The 18828-nt window shown below is 44.6% G+C and overlaps 1 protein-coding gene across 2 annotated transcripts in view; it reads left to right on the top strand.

The window, feature by feature from the left end:
• TMEM218 (transmembrane protein 218) overlaps nt 1-18828 on the top strand; it is a 171760-nt gene that overhangs the window by 28838 nt on the left and 124094 nt on the right. The window contains exon 2 of one of the 2 annotated variants that reach the window (XM_053691432.1): nt 2595-2661. The exons of the other annotated variant lie outside the window; for it this stretch is intronic. The gene's annotated coding sequence lies outside the window, so the exon portion shown is untranslated. The remainder of the gene's footprint in view (nt 1-2594; nt 2662-18828) is intronic. 2 annotated transcript variants of the gene reach the window in all.

Here is an 18828-nt window from a genome sequence, read left to right on the forward strand (position 1 = left end):
GGCACTAGGTGCTACCACAGGGGCAGGTGCCACAGGGCATGTGATGGTTTGGTTGTGCCACACTCTCTCTCTATGGCACTAGGTGTTACCGCAGTGCATGTGATGGTTTGGTTGTGCCACACTCTCCCTCTAAGGCACTAGTTGCTACCACACGGGTAGGTGCCACAGGGCATGTGATGGTTTGGTTGTGCCACATTCTACCTTCCAGGACACTAGGTGCTACCACAGGGGGCAGGTGCCACAGGGCATGTGATGGTTTGGTTGTGCCACACTCTCTCTTTATGGCAGTAGGTGTTACTGCAGTGCATGTGATGGTTTGGTTGTGCCACACTCTCCCTCTAAGGCACTAGTTGCTACCACATAGGTAGGTGCCACAGGGCAGGTTTGGTTGTGCCACATTCTACCTTCCAAGACACTAGGTGCTACCACAGGGGACAGGTGCCACAGGGCATGTGATGGTTTTGTTGTGCCACACTCTACCTTCCAGGGCACTAGCTGCAACCACAGGGGCAGGTGCCACAGGGCATATGATGGTTTGGTTTTGCCACACTCTCTCTAAGGCACTAGATGTTACCGCAGTGCATGTGATGGTTTGGTTGTGCCACACTCTCCATCTAAGGCACTAGTTGCTACCACAGGGGTAGGTGCCACAGGGCATGTGATGGTTAGGTTGTACCACATTCTACCTTCCAGGAAACTAGGTGCTACCACAGGGAACAGGTGCCACAGGGCATGTGATGGTTTTGTTGTGCCACACTCTACCTTCCAGGGCACAAGGTGCAACCACAGGGGCAGGTGCCACAGGGCATATGATGGTTTGGTTGTGCCACACTCTCTCTGTGAGGCACTAGGTGTTACCGCAGCGGTAGGTACCACAGGGCATGTGATGGTTTGGTTGTGCCACATTCTACCTTCCAGGGCACTAGGTGCTACCACTTGTGGCAGGTGCCACAGGGCATATGATGGTTGGGTTGTGCCACACTCTCCCTCTAAGGCACTAGTTGCTACCACAGCAGTAGGTGCCACAGGGCATGTAATGGTTTGGTTGTGCCACATTCAATCTTCCAGGGCACTAGGTGCTACCAAAGGGGACAGGTGTCACAGGGCATTTGATGGTTTGGTTGTGCCACTAGGTGCTACCACAGAGGTTGTAATGATTTGGTTCTGTAGTGTGTAGGGTTTAAACAAATTAAGAAGAGTCTGATTAGTTATCCCTTTATGGCTTTTATCAGTGTAATGTTTAAATCCTATGGGTAAACTTTTTGTGTCCCCGTTACTTGAAGAGTGCAAAGTCTTCACAAGTTGCCAGCAGGTTATATTTGATTGATTCATATATAATGTGTGTCAAGGTAGACCCTGCAGCTATTTTCCATAGACTGAGTCTATAAGACCAATGTGACAATATGTTCTTGGCTGATTCACTGGCTGTGATATTGCTGCATATTTGACGTTTTGGAAAAGTTATTTTACCTGCATTACTGAATAAAAGCTACTTTTTATTGCACTGCTTTCGGTCCATTAACAGCTGGATTTCTTTCACTTCGGTGAGTCTGTTTGTTGTGAGGAGTGTGTGTGTGTGTGTGTGTGTGTGGTGTGGTTTTGGTGTGAGGAGGGTTTAGGTGTGAGGAGTGTGTGTGTGTGTGGTGTGGTTTTGGTGTGAGGAGGGTTTAGGTGTGAGGAGTGTGTGTGTGTGGTGTGTGGTTTTGTAGTCCTGTGAGCTGCTAGTATTCCGTTGATAACCAGAGAGCCTCGGTGTGAGTGATAAGCTTCAGTAGAGGTGGCGTTGGTTCCAGCTGGAGTCTACGTTTTTGGAGTGACCTGTGACCCTGGATTGTTAACTTTGATGAAGTTAGAACCTTATTACTTAATGGCACTTTGCGTTATTGGGATATTTACTGATCTGTTCATTTATGTATTACACTGTATAGCTGAGCTGATTGGCCTTATTGTAACTTTGGAGGATGAAATCTGTACCTGTGTGTATCAGTCTAAGGGTAGGACCTGGTTCTGGTTTGCAAGATGCTTCTTGTTGGGTTGTGCCCACCGCTCTTTGTGATATGTTTAGGTGCCACTGGGTGAATGTTTCAGTTAGTATGTTTAAAACATTTTCATTCTGACATTTATTGTTGCAAACATTTTACTTTTTTCTATTTAGAATTTGACATTCAATTGTAGAAATATATAAATATGTATGTTATTTTCTAGTGTTGCTTTTCACAGTGTAAATCCATAGTTGCCAACAGTCCCTGATTTCCAGGGACAGTCCCCAGAGTTTTCTTTCTTAAGACATGGTGAGTCCATGGATCATCAATTACTGTTGGGAATATCACTCCTGGATTATTCACCTCCTGAGGTGAATTTTAGGTGTCTGTTCAAGATTCTTATATCAAGAGTTTATTATTTTGGAAGCCTGAGCAAGTTTGCTTTGATCTTCCCTGACATGCTGGGTTTAGTTAGTCTCTTCAGTAGAACTGTGGTGGATTTAAAGCAGTTAGGAACTTGTGTGGTAGGCCTCACTGCGCTTTCCTAACAATTTTGCTGCCCTCCTATAGTATGCCAAAGTAGGCTTACTCTGTTCATTATTTCATTCGCAGGACCCTGTGAAGAGCGGCTTCCTCCCATTCCTCGAGCTGTCTCCCTGTTGGACAGGCAAAGGTGCAGGTAAGTGCCATTTTTTATCTTAAGAAAACCCTGGCACTTAAGCTGGTAAAATTTCCTTTATGCACGTTTTACTGGGACAAGTATCGTCCTGAGACCAGGAGGAATTAAACAGGCTGGCAGGGCACTGTGGTCATAGTTCTAAGAGAGAAACTGTTTCCGAAAGGTAAACTTCTGTCAAGCACAGTATTTCTCTTGTAAGGTGTATCCAGTCCACGGATCATCCATTACTTGTGGGATATTCTCATTCCCAACAGGAAGTTGCAAGAGGACACCCACATCAGAGCTGTAATATAGCTCCTCCCCTAACTGTCATAGCCAGTCATTCTCTTGCAACTCTCAACAAGCAAGGACATTGTAGGAGAGAGTGGTTAAATATAGCTAGTTTATTTTCTTCAATCAAAAGTTTGTTATTTTTAAATAGTACCGGAGTTGTGCTATTTTATCTCAGGCAGTAAATAGAAGAAGAATCTGCCTGAGGTTTCTATGATCTTAGCAGGTTGTAACTAAGATCCATTGCTATTCTCACATATGTCTGAGGGGATTACACAGATGAGGTAACTTCAGCGAGAGAATGGCGTGCAGTTTATTCTGCTATCAGGTATGTGCAGTTATAATTTTTTCTAGAGATGGAAAACACTAGAAAATGCTGCTGATACCGGATTAATGTAAGTTAAGCCTGAATACAGTGATTTAATAACGACTGGTATCATGCTTACTCCCAGGGGTAATACCCTTATGATATTTACAATATAAAACGTTTGCTGGCATGTTTAATCGTTTTTATATATGCTTTGGTGATAAAACTTTATTGGGGCCTAGTTTTTTCCACATGGCTGGCTTAAATTTTGACTAGAAACAATTTCCACTGTTGTAGTATAAAAGTTACAGTTGGTGCAGTTAAAATTACAAACTGTGACATCCAGCTTCCCTCAAAGGCCCTCTGAATGCTATAGGACATCTCTAAAGGGCCCAAAGGCTTTCCAAAGTCGTTTATTGGGGAAGGTAGGGCCACAGCTTGCTGTGGCAGTTGGTTGTGACTGTTAAAAAAACGTCTATATCGTTGTTTTTTTGTATCCGTTTTTTGAACTAAGGGGTTAATCATCCATTTGCAAGTGGGTGCAATGCTCTGTTAGCCTATTATACACACTGTAAAAATTTCGTTTGATTTACTGCATTTTTTCACTGTTTTTCAAATTCTGACAAAATTTGTTTCTCTTAAAGGCACAGTACCGTTTTTTATATTTGCTTCTTAACTTGATTTAAAGTGTTTTCCAAGCTTGCTAGTCTCATTGCTATTCTGTATAAACATGTCTGACATAGAAGAAACTCCTTGTTTATTATGTTTAAAAGCCATGGTGGAACCCCCTCTTAGAATGTGTACCAAATGTACTGATTTCATTTTATGCAATAAAGATCATTTTCTGTCTTTAAAAAATGTATCACCAGAGGAATCTGACGAGGGGGAAGTTATGCCGACTAACTTTCCCCACGTGTCAGACCCTTTGACTCCCGCTTAAGGGACTCACGCTCAAATGGCGCCAAGTACATCTAGGGCGCCCATAGCGTTTACTTTACAAGACATGGCGGCAGTCATGGATAATACACTGTCAGCGGTATTAGCCAGACTACCTGAACTTAGAGGTAAGCGAGATAGCTCTGGGGTGAGACAAAATGCAGAGCATACTGACGCTTTAAGAACCATGTCTGATACTGCCTCACAATATGCAGAAGCTGAGGAAAGAGAGCTTCAGTCAGTGGGTGATGTTAATGACTCAGGAAAGATACCTGATTCTAATATTTCTACATTTAAATTTAAGCTTGAACACCTCCGCGTGTTGCTTAGGGAGGTTTTATCTGCTCTGAATGACTGTGATACCATTGCAGTGCCAGAGAAATTGTGTAGACTGGATAAATACTTTGCAGTGCCGGTGTGTACTGATGTTTTTCCAAATACCTAATAGGTTTACAGAAGTTATTAATAAGGAATGGGATAGACCAGGTGTGCCGTTCTCTTCCCCTCCTATTTTTAGAAAAATGTTTCCAATAGACGCCACCATATGGGACTTATGGCAGACAGTCCCTAAGGTGGAGGGAGCAGTTTCTACTTTAGTAAAGCGTACTACTATCCCTGTCGAGGACAGTTGTGGTTTTCTCCAACATAGGTGTGTCCGGTCCACGGCGTCATCCTTACTTGTGGGATATTCTCTTCCCCAACAGGAAATGGCAAAGAGCCCAGCAAAGCTGGTCACATGATCCCTCCTAGGCTCCGCCTACCCCAGTCATTCTCTTTGCCGTTGTACAGGCAACATCTCCACGGAGATGGCTTAGAGTTTTTTAGTGTTTAACTGTAGTTTTTATTATTCAATCAAGAGTTTGTTATTTTAAAATAGTGCTGGTATGTACTATTTACTCTGAAACAGAAAAGAGATGAAGATTTCTGTTTGTATGAGGAAAATGATTTTAGCAACCGTTACTAAAATCCATGGCTGTTCCACACAGGACTGTTGAGAGGAATTAACTTCAGTTGGGGGAACAGTGAGCAGTCTCTTGCTGCTTGAGGTATGACACATTCTAACAAGACGATGTAATGCTGGAAGCTGTCATTTTCCCTATGGGATCCGGTAAGCCATGTTTATTAAGATAGTAAATAAGGGCTTCACAAGGGCTTATTAAGACTGTAGACTTTTTCTGGGCTAAATCGATATATTAACACTTATTTAGCCTTGAGGAATCATTTAATCTGGGTATTTTGATAAGATTATATCGGCAGGCACTGTTTTAGACACCTTATTCTTTAGGGGCTTTCCCAAATCATAGGCAGAGCCTCATTTTCGCGCCGGTGTTGCGCACTTGTTTTTGAGAGGCATGACATGCAGTCGCATGTGTGAGGAGCTCTGATACATAGAAAAGACTTTCTGAAGGCGTCATTTGGTATCGTATTCCCCTTTGGGCTTGGTTGGGTCTCAGCAAAGCAGATACCAGGGACTGTAAAGGGGTTAAAGTTAAAAACGGCTCCAGTTCCGTTATTTTAAGGGTTAAAGCTTCCAAATTTGGTGTGCAATACTTTTAAGGCTTTAAGACACTGTGGTGAAATTTTGGTGAATTTTGAACAATTCCTTCATATTTTTTCGCAATTGCAGTAATAAAGTGTGTTCAGTTTAAAATTTAAAGTGACAGTAACGGTTTTATTTTAAAACGTTTTTTGTACTTTGTTATCAAGTTTATGCCTATTTAACATGTCTGAACTACCAGATAGACTGTGTTCTGAATGTGGGGAAGCCAGAGTTCCTTCTCATTTAAATAAATGTGATTTATGTGACAATGACAATGATGCCCAAGATGATTCCTCAAGTGAGGGGAGTAAGCATGGTACTGCATCATTCCCTCCTTCGTCTACACGAGTCTTGCCCACTCAGGAGGCCCCTAGTACATCTAGCGCGCCAATACTCCTTACTATGCAACAATTAACGGCTGTAATGGATAATTCTATCAAAAACATTTTAGCCAAAATGCCCACTTATCAGCGTAAGCGCGATTGCTCTGTTTTAGATACTGAAGAGCATGACGACGCTGATGATAATGGTTCTGAAAGGCCCCTACACCAGTCTGAGGGGGCCAGGGAGGTTTTGTCTGAGGGAGAAATTTCAGATTCAGGGAAAATTTCTCAACAAGCTGAACCTGATGTGATTACATTTAAATTTAAGTTGGAACATCTCCGCGCTCTGCTTAAGGAGGTATTATCCACTCTGGATGATTGTGACAATTTGGTCATCCCAGAGAAACTATGTAAAATGGACAAGTTCCTAGAGGTCCCGGGGCTCCCAGAAGCTTTTCCTATACCCAAGCGGGTGGCGGACATTGTAAATAAAGAATGGGAAAGGCCCGGTATACCTTTCGTCCCTCCCCCCATATTTAAAAAATTGTTTCCTATGGTCGACCCCAGAAAGGACTTATGGCAGACAGTCCCCAAGGTCGAGGGAGCGGTTTCCACTTTAAACAAACGCACCACTATACCCATAGAAGATAGTTGTGCTTTCAAAGATCCTATGGATAAAAAATTAGAAGGTTTACTTAAAAAGATGTTTGTTCAGCAGGGTTACCTTCTACAACCAATTTAATGCATTGTCCCTGTCGCTACAGCCGCGTGTTTCTGGTTCGATGAGCTGGTAAAGGCGGTCGATAGTGATTCTCCTCCTTATGAGGAGATTATGGACAGAATCAATGCTCTCAAATTGGCTAATTCTTTCACCCTAGACGCCACTTTGCAATTGGCTAGGTTAGCGGCTAAGAATTCTGGGTTTGCTATTGTGGCGCGCAGAGCGCTTTGGTTGAAATCTTGGTCAGCTGATGCGTCTTCCAAGAACAAACTACTTAACATTCCTTTCAAGGGGAAAACGCTGTTTGGCCCTGACTTGAAAGAGATTATCTCTGATATCACTGGGGGTAAGGGCCACGCCCTTCCTCAGGATCGGCCTTTCAAGGCCAAAAATAAACCTAATTTTCGTCCCTTTCGTAGAAACGGACCAGCCCAAAGTGCTACGTCCTCTAAGCAAGAGGGTAATACTTCTCAAGCCAAGCAAGCTTGGAGACCAATGCAAGGCTGGAACAAGGGAAAGCAGGCCAAGAAACCTGCCACTGCTACCAAGACAGCATGAAATGTTGGCCCCCGATCCGGGACCGGATCTGGTGGGGGGCAGACTCTCTCTCTTCGCTCAGGCTTGGGCAAGAGATGTTCTGGATCCTTGGGCACTAGAAATAGTCTCCCAAGGTTATCTTCTGGAATTCAAGGGGCTTCCCCCAAGGGGGAGGTTCCACAGGTCTCAGTTGTCTTCAGACCACATAAAAAGACAGGCATTCTTACATTGTGTAGAAGACCTGTTAAAAATGGGAGTGATTCATCCTGTTCCATTAGGAGAACAAGGGATGGGGTTCTACTCCAATCTGTTCATAGTTCCCAAAAAAGAGGGAACGTTCAGACCAATCTTAGATCTCAAGATCTTAAACAAGTTTCTCAAGGTTCCATCGTTCAAAATGGAAACCATTCGAACAATTCTTCCTTCCATCCAGGAAGGTCAATTCATGACCACGGTGGATTTAAAGGATGCGTATCTACATATTCCTATCCACAAGGAACATCATCGGTTCCTAAGGTTCGCATTCCTGGACAAGCATTACCAGTTCGTGGCGCTTCCTTTCGGATTAGCCACTGCTCCAAGGATTTTCACAAAGGTACTAGGGTCCATTCTAGCGGTGCTAAGACCAAGGGGCATTGCTGTAGTACCTTACTTGGACGACATTCTGATTCAAGCGTCGTCCATTCCTCAAGCAAAGGCTCACACGGACATCGTCCTGGCCTTTCTCAGATCTCACGGATGGAAAGTGAACGTGGAAAAGAGTTCTCTATCTCCGTCAACAAGGGTTCCCTTCTTGGGAACAATAATAGACTCCTTAGACATGAGGATTTTTCTGACAGAGGCCAGAAAAACAAAACTTCTAGACTCTTGTCGGATACTTCATTCCGTTCCTCTTCCTTCCATAGCGCAGTGCATGGAAGTGATAGGTTTGATGGTAGCGGCAATGGACATAGTTCCTTTTGCGCGCATTCATCTCAGACCATTACAACTGTGCATGCTCAGTCAGTGGAATGGGGACTATACAGACTTGTCTCCGAGGATACAAGTAAATCAGAGGACCAGAGACTCACTCCGTTGGTGGCTGTCCCTGGACAACCTGTCACAAGGGATGACCTTCCGCAGACCAGAGTGGGTCATTGTCACGACCGACGCCAGTCTGATGGGCTGGGGCGCGGTCTGGGGATCCCTGAAAGCTCAGGGTCTTTGGTCTCGGGAAGAATCTCTTCTTCCGATAAATATTCTGGAACTGAGAGCGATATTCAATGCTCTCAAGGCTTGGCCTCAGCTAGCGAGGGCCAAGTTCATACGGTTTCAATCAGACAACATGACGACTGTTGCGTACATCAACCATCAGGGGGGAACAAGGAGTTCCCTGGCGATGGAAGAAGTGACCAAAATCATTCAATGGGCGGAGACTCACTCCTGCCACCTGTCTGCAATCCACATCCCAGGAGTGGAAAATTGGGAAGCGGATTTTCTGAGTCGTCAGACATTGCATCCGGGGGAGTGGGAACTCCATCCGGAAATCTTTGCCCAAATCACTCAACTGTGGGGCATTCCAGACATGGATCTGATGGCCTCTCGTCAGAACTTCAAAGTTCCTTGCTACGGGTCCAGATCCAGGGATCCCAAGGCGACTCTAGTAGATGCACTAGTAGCACCTTGGACCTTCAAACTAGCTTATGTATTCCCGCCGTTTCCTCTCATCCCCAGGCTGGTAGCCAGGATCAATCAGGAGAGGGCGTCGGTGATCTTGATAGCTCCTGCGTGGCCACGCAGGACTTGGTATGCAGATCTGGTGAATATGTCATCGGCTCCACCATGGAAGCTACCTTTGAGACGAGACCTTCTTGTTCAAGGTCCGTTCGAACATCCGAATCTGGTCTCACTCCAGCTGACTGCTTGGAGATTGAACGCTTGATCTTATCGAAGCGAGGGTTCTCAGATTCTGTTATTGATACTCTTGTTCAGGCCAGAAAGCCTGTAACTAGAAAAATTTACCACAAAATTTGGAAAAAATATATCTGTTGGTGTGAATCTAAAGGATTCCCTTGGGACAAGGTTAAGATTCTATCCTTCCTTCAAGAAGGATTGGAAAAAGGATTATCTGCAAGTTCCTTGAAGGGACAGATTTCTGCCTTGTCTGTGTTACTTCACAAAAAGCTGGCAGCTGTGCCAGATGTTCAAGCCTTTGTTCAGGCTCTGGTTAGAATCAAGCCTGTTTACAAACCTTTGACTCCTCCTTGGAGTCTCAACTTAGTTCTTTCAGTTCTTCAGGGGGTTCCGTTTGAACCCTTACATTCCGTTGATATTAAGTTATTATCTTGGAAAGTTTTGTTTTTGGTTGCAATTTCTTCTGCTAGAAGAGTTTCAGAATTATCTGCTCTGCAGTGTTCTCCTCCTTATCTGGTGTTCCATGCAGATAAGGTGGTTTTACGTACTAAACCTGGTTTTCTTCCAAAAGTTGTTTCTAACAAAAACATTAACCAGGAGATCATCGTACCTTCTCTGTGTCCGAAACCAGTTTCAAAGAAGGAACGTTTGTTGCACAATTTGGATGTTGTTCGCGCTCTAAAATTCTATTTAGACGCTACAAAGGATTTTAGACAAACATCTTCCTTGTTTGTTGTTTATTCCGGTAAAAGGAGAGGTCAAAAAGCAACTTCTACCTCTCTCTCTTTTTGGATTAAAAGCATCATCAGATTGGCTTACGAGACTGCCGGACGGCAGCCTCCCGAAGGAATCACAGCTCATTCCACTAGGGCTGTGGCTTCCACATGGGCCTTCAAGAACGAGGCTTCTGTTGATCAGATATGTAGGGCAGCGACTTGGTCTTCACTGCACACTTTTACCAAATTTTACAAGTTTGATACTTTTGCTTCTTCTGAGGCTATTTTTGGGAGAAAGGTTTTGCAAGCCGTGGTGCCTTCCATCTAGGTGACCTGATTTGCTCCCTCCCATCATCCGTGTCCTAAAGCTTTGGTATTGGTTCCCACAAGTAAGGATGACGCCGTGGACCGGACACACCTATGTTGGAGAAAACAGAATTTATGTTTACCTGATAAATTACTTTCTCCAACGGTGTGTCCGGTCCACGGCCCGCCCTGGTTTTTTAATCAGGTCTGATAATTTATTTTCTTTAACTACAGTCACCACGGTATCATATGGTTTCTCCTATGCAAATATTCCTCCTTAACGTCGGTCGAATGACTGGGGTAGGCGGAGCCTAGGAGGGATCATGTGACCAGCTTTGCTGGGCTCTTTGCCATTTCCTGTTGGGGAAGAGAATATCCCACAAGTAAGGATGACGCCGTGGACCGGACACACCGTTGGAGAAAGTAATTTATCAGGTAAACATAAATTCTGTTTTTTTTTTAGATCCAATGGATAAAAAATTAGAGGTTACCTTAAGAAAATATTTATTGAACAAGGCTTTATCCTACAGCCCCTTGCATGCATTGCCCCTGTCACTGCTGCTGCGGCGTACTGGTTTGAGTCTCTGGAAGAGGCTTTACAGGTAGCGACTCCATTGGATGACATACTTGGCAAACTTAGAGCACTTAAGCTAGCCAATTGTTTTATTCTGATGCCATTGTTCATTTGACTAAACTAACGGCTAAGAATTCTGGTTTTGCTATACAGGCGCGCAGAGCGCTATGGCTTAGATCATGGTCAGCTGACGTGACTTCAAAATCTAAGCTACTTAACATTCCCTTCAAGGGGCAGACCCTATTCGGGCCTGGTTGAAGGAGATTATTGCTGATATCACTGGAGGAAAAGGTCATGCCCTTCCTCAGGACAGGTCCAAATCTAGGGCCAAACAGTCTAATTTTCGTGCCTTTCAAAACTTCAAGGCAGGTGCGGCATCAACTTCCTCTAATAATAAACAAGAGGGAACTTTTGCTCAATCCAAGACGGTCTGGAGACCATACCTGACATGGAAAAAAGGTAAGCAGGTAAAAAAGCCTCCTGCTGCCTCTAAGACAGCATGAAGGAACGGCCCCCTATCCGGGAACGGATCTAGTAGGGGGCAGACTTTCACTCTTTGCCCAGGCGTGGGCAAGAGATGTTCAGGATCCCTGGGCGTTGGAAATTATATTCCAGGGATATCTTCTGGACTTCAAAGCTTCCCCCCCAAAAGGGAGATTTCACCTTTCACAATTATCTGCACACCAGATAAAGAGAGAGGCATTCTTACACTGTGTACGAGACCTCCTAGTTATGGGAGTGATCCATCCAGTTCCAAAGGAGGAACAGGGACAGGGTTTTTACTCAAATCTGTTTGTGGTTCCCAAAAAAGAGGGAACCTTCAGACCAATTTTGGATCTAAAGATCTTAAACAAATTCCTCAAAGTTCCGTCGTTCAAGATGGAAACTATTCGTACCATCCTACCACTGATCCAGGAGGGTCAATATATGACTACAGTGGATCTAAAGGATGCTTATCTTCACATTCCGATACACAAAGATCATCATCGGTTTCTCAGGTTTGCCTTTTAAGACAGGCATTACCAGTTGTAGCTCTTCCCTTGGGATTAGCTACAGCCCCAAGAATCTTTACAAAGGTTCTAGGGTCACTTATGGCGGTCCTAAGGCCGCGGGGCATAGCAGTAGCCCCTTATTTAGACGACATCCTGATACAGGCGTCAAACTTCCAAATTGCCAAGTCTCATACGGAAGTAGTACTGGCATTTCTGTGGTCGCATGGGTGGAAAGTGAACGAGGAAAAGAGTTCTCTATCCCCACTCACAAGAGTTTCCTTTCTAGGGACTCTGATAGATTCTGTAGAAATGAAAATTCACCTGACGGAGTCCAGGTTATCAAAGCTTCTAAATTCCTGCCGGGTTCTTCATTCCATTCCGCGCCCTTCGGTGGTTCAGTGTATGGAAGTAATCGGCTTAATGGTAGCGGCAATGGACATAGTGCTGTTTGCACGCTTACATCTCAGACCGCTGCAACTATGCATGCTCAGTCAGTGGAGCGGGGATTACACAGATTTGTCCCCTCAACTGAATCTGGACCAAGAGACCAGGGATTCTCTTCTCTGGTGGCTATATCGGGTCCATCTGTCCAAAGGTATGACCTTTCGCAGGCCAGATTGGACAATTGTTACGACAGATGCCAGCCTTCTAGGTTGGGGTGCAGTCTGGAACTCCCTGAAGGCTCAGGGATAGTGGACTCAGGAGGAGTCTCTCCTTCCATTAAATATTCTGGAACTAAGAGCGATATTCAAGGCTCTTCAGGCTTGGCCTCAGTTAGCAACTCTGAGGTACATCAGATTTCAGTCAGACAACATCACGACTGTAGCTTACATCAACCATCAAGGGGGAACGAGAAGTTCCCTAGAGATGTTAGCAGTTTAAAAAATAATTCGCTGGGCAGAGATTCACTCTTGCCACCTATCAGCTATCCATATCCCAGGTGTAGAGCACTGGGAGGCGGATTTTCTAAGTCGTCAGACTTTTCATCCGGGAGAGTGGGAATTCCATCCGGAGGCATTTGCACAACTGATTCATCGTTGGGGCAAACCAGAACTGGATCTCATGGTGTCTCGCCAGAACGCCAAGCTTCCGTGTTACGGATCCAGGTCCAGGGATCCCAAGGCGACACTGATAGATGCTCTAGCAGCGCCCTGGTCTTTCAACCTGGCTTATCCACCGTTTCCTCTGCTCCCTCGACTGATTGCCAAGATCAAGCAGGAGAGAGCATCGGTGATTCTGATAGCACCTGCGTGGCCACGCAGGACCTGGTATGCAGATCTAGTGGACATGTCATCCTTTCCACCATGGTCTCTGCCTCTGAAACAGGACCTTCTTCTTCAGGGTCCTTTCAACCATCCAAATCTAATTTCTCTGAGGCTGACTGCCTGGAGATTGAACGCTTGATTTTATCAAAGCGTGGCTTCTCCGAGTCAGTTATTGATACCTTAAGACAGGCACGAAAGCCTGTCACCAGGAAAATTTACCATAAGGTATGGCGTAGATATCTTTATTGGTGTGAATCCAAGGGTTACTCATGGAGTAAGGTCAGGATTGCTAGGATATTATCTTTTCTCAAAGAAGGTTTGGAAAAAGGATTGTCAGCTAGTTAAGCGTCTGGCAGATGTTCCAGACGTTCAGGCATTTTGTCAGGCTTTAGTTAGAATCAAGCCTGTGTTTAAACCTGTTGCTCCACCATGGAGCTTAAACTTGGTTCTTAAGGTTCTTCAAGGAGTTCTGTTTGAACCTCTTCATTCCATAGATATCAAGCTTTTATCTTGGAAAGTTCTTTTTTTGGTAGCTATTTCCTCGGCTCGTAGAGTCTCTGAGCTATCTGCCTTACAATGTGATTCTCCTTATCTTATTTTTCATACGGATAAGGTAGTCCTGCGTACCAAACCTGGGTTCTTACCTAAGGTGGTATCTAACAAGAATATCAATCAAGAGATTGTTGTTCCATCCTTGTGTTACACAATTTGGACGTGGTCTGTGCTTTAAAGTTTTACTTACAAGCTACTAAAGATTTTCGTCAAACATCTGCTTTGTTTGTTGTCTACTCTGGACAGAGGAGAGGTCAAAAGGCTTCGGCAACCTCTTTTTCTTTTTGACTAAGAAGCTTAATCCGCTTAGCCTATGAGACTGCTGGACAGCAACCTCCTGAAAGGATTACAGCTCATTCCACTAGAGCTGTGGCTTCCACTTGGGCCTTTAAAAATGAGGCTTCTTTTGATCAGATTTGCAAGGCGACGACTTGGTCTTCACTTCATATTTTTTCAAAATTTTACAAATTTGATACTTTTGCTTCTTCGGAGGCTATATTTGGGAGAAAGGTTTTACGGGCAGTGGTTCCTTCCATTTAAGTTCCTGCCTTGTCCCTCCCTTCATCCGTGTACTTTAGCTTTGGTATTGGTATCCCACAAGTAATGGATGATCCGTGGACTGGATACACCTTACAAGAGAAAACACAATTTATGCTTACCTGATAAATTTATTTCTCTTGTGGTGTATCCAGTCCACGGCCCGCCCTGTCATTTTAAGGCAGGTAATTTTTAAATTTAAACTACAGTAACCACTGCACCCTATGGTTCCTCCTTTCTCGGCTTGTTTTCGGTCGAATGACTGGCTATGACAGTTAGGGGAGGAGCTATATTACAGCTCTGCTGTGGGTGTCCTCTTGCAACTTTCTGTTGGGAATGAGAATATCCCACAAGTAATGGATGATCCGTGGACTGGATACACCACAAGAGAAATACATTTATCAGGTAAGCATAAATTGTCTTTTTATTGGTGGCTCAGTTACAAGGGTTGTTTGCTTATGTGTACATTCGGTCTCCGTTTTCATTAAGTCTTGAGAACGGCCCATAATCATGTGATGACGTCATATGGGCGAGCTCCTCCTCCCCAGACGCAGCGCGTGCTTTCTCTTGGCGACTTTTCTCTGAGAGTTTCGCCTACTGTGTCTTTCTCCTTGTTGGCCCTTGCCTGTCCAGAGTGGATTGCGGCAGCTTCTCCGTTTCAGCTTAAGAGATGTTAGGTAAGCACCGCAGCGTAGCGCTGTGGTGTAGGGGTGCCTAAGGGGTGTAAAAATGTTGTTGTGGGGAATTGGAGAAATATTTTTATAACTTATTTTTATTACTTTTCAAGAGGTCCTTTCTACTCATAATTTGCTGGCACTGTTTGGTTGTTCCCTAATTAAACAGCAGTCTTAAAGAGAGAGTTCCGTTTTTTAATTAAAATGTAAAAAAAAAAAAAAAAAAAAAATATATATATATATATATATATATATATATAATTTTTTTTTTTTGTGTGTGTACTCATTATTTGCCATATGGACTTAGAGCCTATATCTGCTCAGGAATGCAAGCTTTGTTTAGAGGCCCAAGTTGAACCACCCTTGCCCTTTTGTAGTTCTTATGTTGAAAGAACTTTATTGTACAAAGATAAATTGTTTGATTCTGAGCCACCATTCTCTCAAGTGGATGCTGTCCAGGCTATGCCACAGCCTTTCCCACAAGTGTCCCAAGCTGTGCCATCATCTCTCACAGTGCCTTGCGCTTCCTCACTATCTCCTGATGGTGTATTTTTGAAAGCTGAAATAGCGGCCTAGGTATCCTCGGTGGTATCTGAGGCACTAGCGGCCATCCCTATGCTGCAAGGGAGGCGGAAGAGAAAGATTTTTGAGTCAGACAGTAAGGTATCTGATCCGACTCAGGCTCATCAGGTTGCTCTTTCCCATAAGTTGGCTTGAGCACCTCCGAGTTTTACTAAAGTAGGTTTTAGCTACCTTGGACGACTCTGATATGCCTATCGTTGTCAATCCTAAAAAGTTGAGTAAATAAAATAGGTACTTTGATTTTCCCTCTCTGGGGGAGGTGTTCCCAGTGCCAGATCGTGCCACAGAGATTATTTCCCAGGAATGGGAGAGGCCATGAATTCCTTTTTTCTCACTCCCCTATCTTTAGAAAAATGTTCCCGGTCGCAGACTCCATCAAAGAATCATGGCAGACGGTTCCCAAAGTGGAAGGGGCGATTTCTACTTTGGCTAAGAGGACTACTATCCCTATTAAAGATAGTTGCTCTTTCAAGGACCCTATGGATAAAAAGCTAGAGGCCTTTTTAAAGAAGATGCATACTCATCAGGGGTTACAATGGCAACCGGCGGTGTGCATTGCTAAAGTAACCAGTGTGACAGCCTATTGGTTTGACACCTTGTCTGAGTCCTTGAAGACTGAAACTCCTCTGGAGGAGATTCAGGATAGGATAAGGGCTCTAAAGTTAGCTAATTCCTTTATCACGGACGCTTCCTTGCAGTTCATTAAACTAGGGCCCAAAATATCTGGTTTTGCTATTTTGGCGCGTAGAGCGCTATGGCTTAAGTCTTGGTCTGCTGATGTTTCCTCTAAATCCAAGCTTTTGGCAATTCCTTACAAGGGACCTTGTTTGGGCCAGCGTTGGCAGAAATTATTTCTGATGTCACGGGTGGTAAAGGATCTTTTCTGTCTCAGGACAAGTAGAACAAGATGAAGGGACACCAGACTAATTTTCGTTCCTTTTGTAACTTTAGAGATAAGTCTTCCCCTGCCTCTACCAAACAGGAACAGTCCAAGCCCTCTTGGAAGCCTGGCCAGTCCTGGAACAAAGGGAAGCAATCCAAGAAATCCGCAGCTGAAAGTCAGCATGAAGGGGTTGCCCCCGATTCCGGGATCGGATCAAGTGGGGAGCAAACTTTCTCAGTTCGCACAAGCCTTGGAGCGAGATGTTCCAGACCCGTGGGCAGTGGATATTTTTTCTCAGGGGTACAAGTTAGAGTTCAAGACTTTTCCTCCCAGAGGCAGGTTCCACCTCTCAAGATTATCTGTAGACCAGATAAAAAGAGACCTGTTTGTGGTTCCCAAAAAAGAGGGAATTTTCAGGCCCATTCTAGATCTAAAGTTACTAAACAAGTTCCTCAGAGTGCCGTCCTTCAAGATGGAGACTATCCGCTCCATTCTGCCCTTGATTCAAGAGGGTCAATTTATGACAACCATAGATTTGAAGGATGCGTACCTGCATGTTCCCATCCACCGGGATCATTTCAAATATCTGAGGTTTGCTTATCTAGACGGCCTTCCCACAGCTCCCAGAATTTTTTCAAAGGTCCTGGGAGCTCTTTTGGCAGTGATTCGGTCTCTGGGTATTGCAGTGGTGTCTTATCTGGACGACATTCTGGTTCAAGCGCCATCTTTGCAACTAGCAGAATCTCTTACAAAGGTCTTGTTGGCGTTTCTTCGTTCCCACGGTTGGAAGATCAGTCTGGAGAAAAGTTCTGTGGTTCCGGCTACAAGAGTGACCTTCTTAGGAACCATTATAGACTCTCTGTCTATGAAAATATTTCTGACGGATCTCAGAAAAGCCAAGATTCTTTCCGCTTGTCTGTCCATACAGTCGGCTGTACGACCATCTGTGGCCCAATGCATGGAGGTAATCGAGTTGATGGTGGCCTCCATAGACATAGTTCCGTTTGCTCGGTTATATCTGAGACCTCTGCAGCTGTGCATGCTCGCTCAGAGGAACAGGGATTATACAGATCTATCTCAGAGATTAGTTCTAGATCAAGGGACTCCCTACCCTGGTGGCTGTCTCAAGAACATCTGTCCCAGGGGACGTGTTTTCAGAGACCCTCTTAGGTAATCGTGACCACGGATGCCAGCTGTTGGGTTGGGGAGCAGTCTGGGACTCATTGAAGGCGCAGGGACTTTGATCTCAGGAGAAATCGTCTCTCCCCATAAACATTCTGGAGTTGAGAGCGATATTTAATGCCTTGATGGCTTGGCCTCAGCTGGCTGTAGCTCGGTTTATCAGGTTCCAGATGGACAATATAACCTCAGTGGCTTACATCAACCACCAAGGGGGAACTCTGAGTTCCTTAGCCATGAAGGATGTGGCATGGATCATCCAGTGGGCGGGGGCTCACAGTTGCTGTCAATCTGCCATCCACATTCCAGAAGTGGACAACTGGGAAGCGGACTTCCTGAGCAGACAGACTTTTCATCCCGGGGAGTGGGAACTCCACCCGGAAGTGTTCTCCAGGATAACGTCCAAATGGGGGTCCTCCAGAATTGGATCTGATGGCGTCTCAACAGAACACCAAGCTTTCAAAATAGGGTTTGAGGTTGAGAGATCCTCAAGCTTTTCTGATAGATGCTCTGGCTGTTCCTTGGAACTTCAGGTTGGCATATCTCTTTCCTCCATTTGCTCTCATCGCTTTGATCAAGCAGGAGAGAGCATCAGTGATTCTAATTGCTCCTGCGTGGCCTCACAGGATCTGGTATGCAGATCTGGTGGAGATGTCGTCTCTACCTCCATGGAGACTTCCACTGAAGAAGGACCTTCTGCTCCAGGGGCCCTTCCTTCATCCAAATCTCGTTTCTCTGAAGCTGACTGCTTAGAAATTGATTTCGGCTCTATCCATTGCACAAGCATCTGGCCGACGTGCAGTAAGTAACAATCCTTTTGTCAGGCTCTGGTCAGAATTAGGCCTGTGTTTAAATCAGTTGCTCCACATTGGAGCCTTAACCTTGTTATTATCTTGGAAGGTTTTGTTTCTTACTGCTATTTCTTCTGCTCAGAGGGTTTCTGAACTCTCAGCTTTGCAGTGTGATTCTCCTTATCTCATATGTCATGCAGTGAAGGCAGTTCTCTGTACCAAGTTTGGTTTTCTTCCTAAGGTTGTTTCAGACGGAAATATTAATCAGGAAATTCTTGTTCCTTCCTCTGTCCTAATCTTTCTTCTCATAAAGGATGTTTGTTGCACAACTTAGATGTGGTGCAGGCTCTTAAATTCCATCTGCAGTCTATGAAGGACTTTTGTCAGTCTTCTGCATTGTTTGTTTGCTGTTCTGGAAAAAGTAAGGGTCATAAAGCTACTGCCACTTCTCTTTCTCTCTGGTTGAGAAGTATTATTCGTTTGGCTAATGAGACTGCTGGAAAGCAGCCTCCTGAGAGAATTACAGTTCACTCAACTAGGGCGGTGTCTTCTTCTTGGGCCTTCAAGAATGAGGCCTTTGTAGAACAGA

This window comes from Bombina bombina, chromosome 8 (assembly GCF_027579735.1).
Source record: "Bombina bombina isolate aBomBom1 chromosome 8, aBomBom1.pri, whole genome shotgun sequence".
Taxonomy (NCBI): Eukaryota; Metazoa; Chordata; class Amphibia; order Anura; family Bombinatoridae; genus Bombina; species Bombina bombina.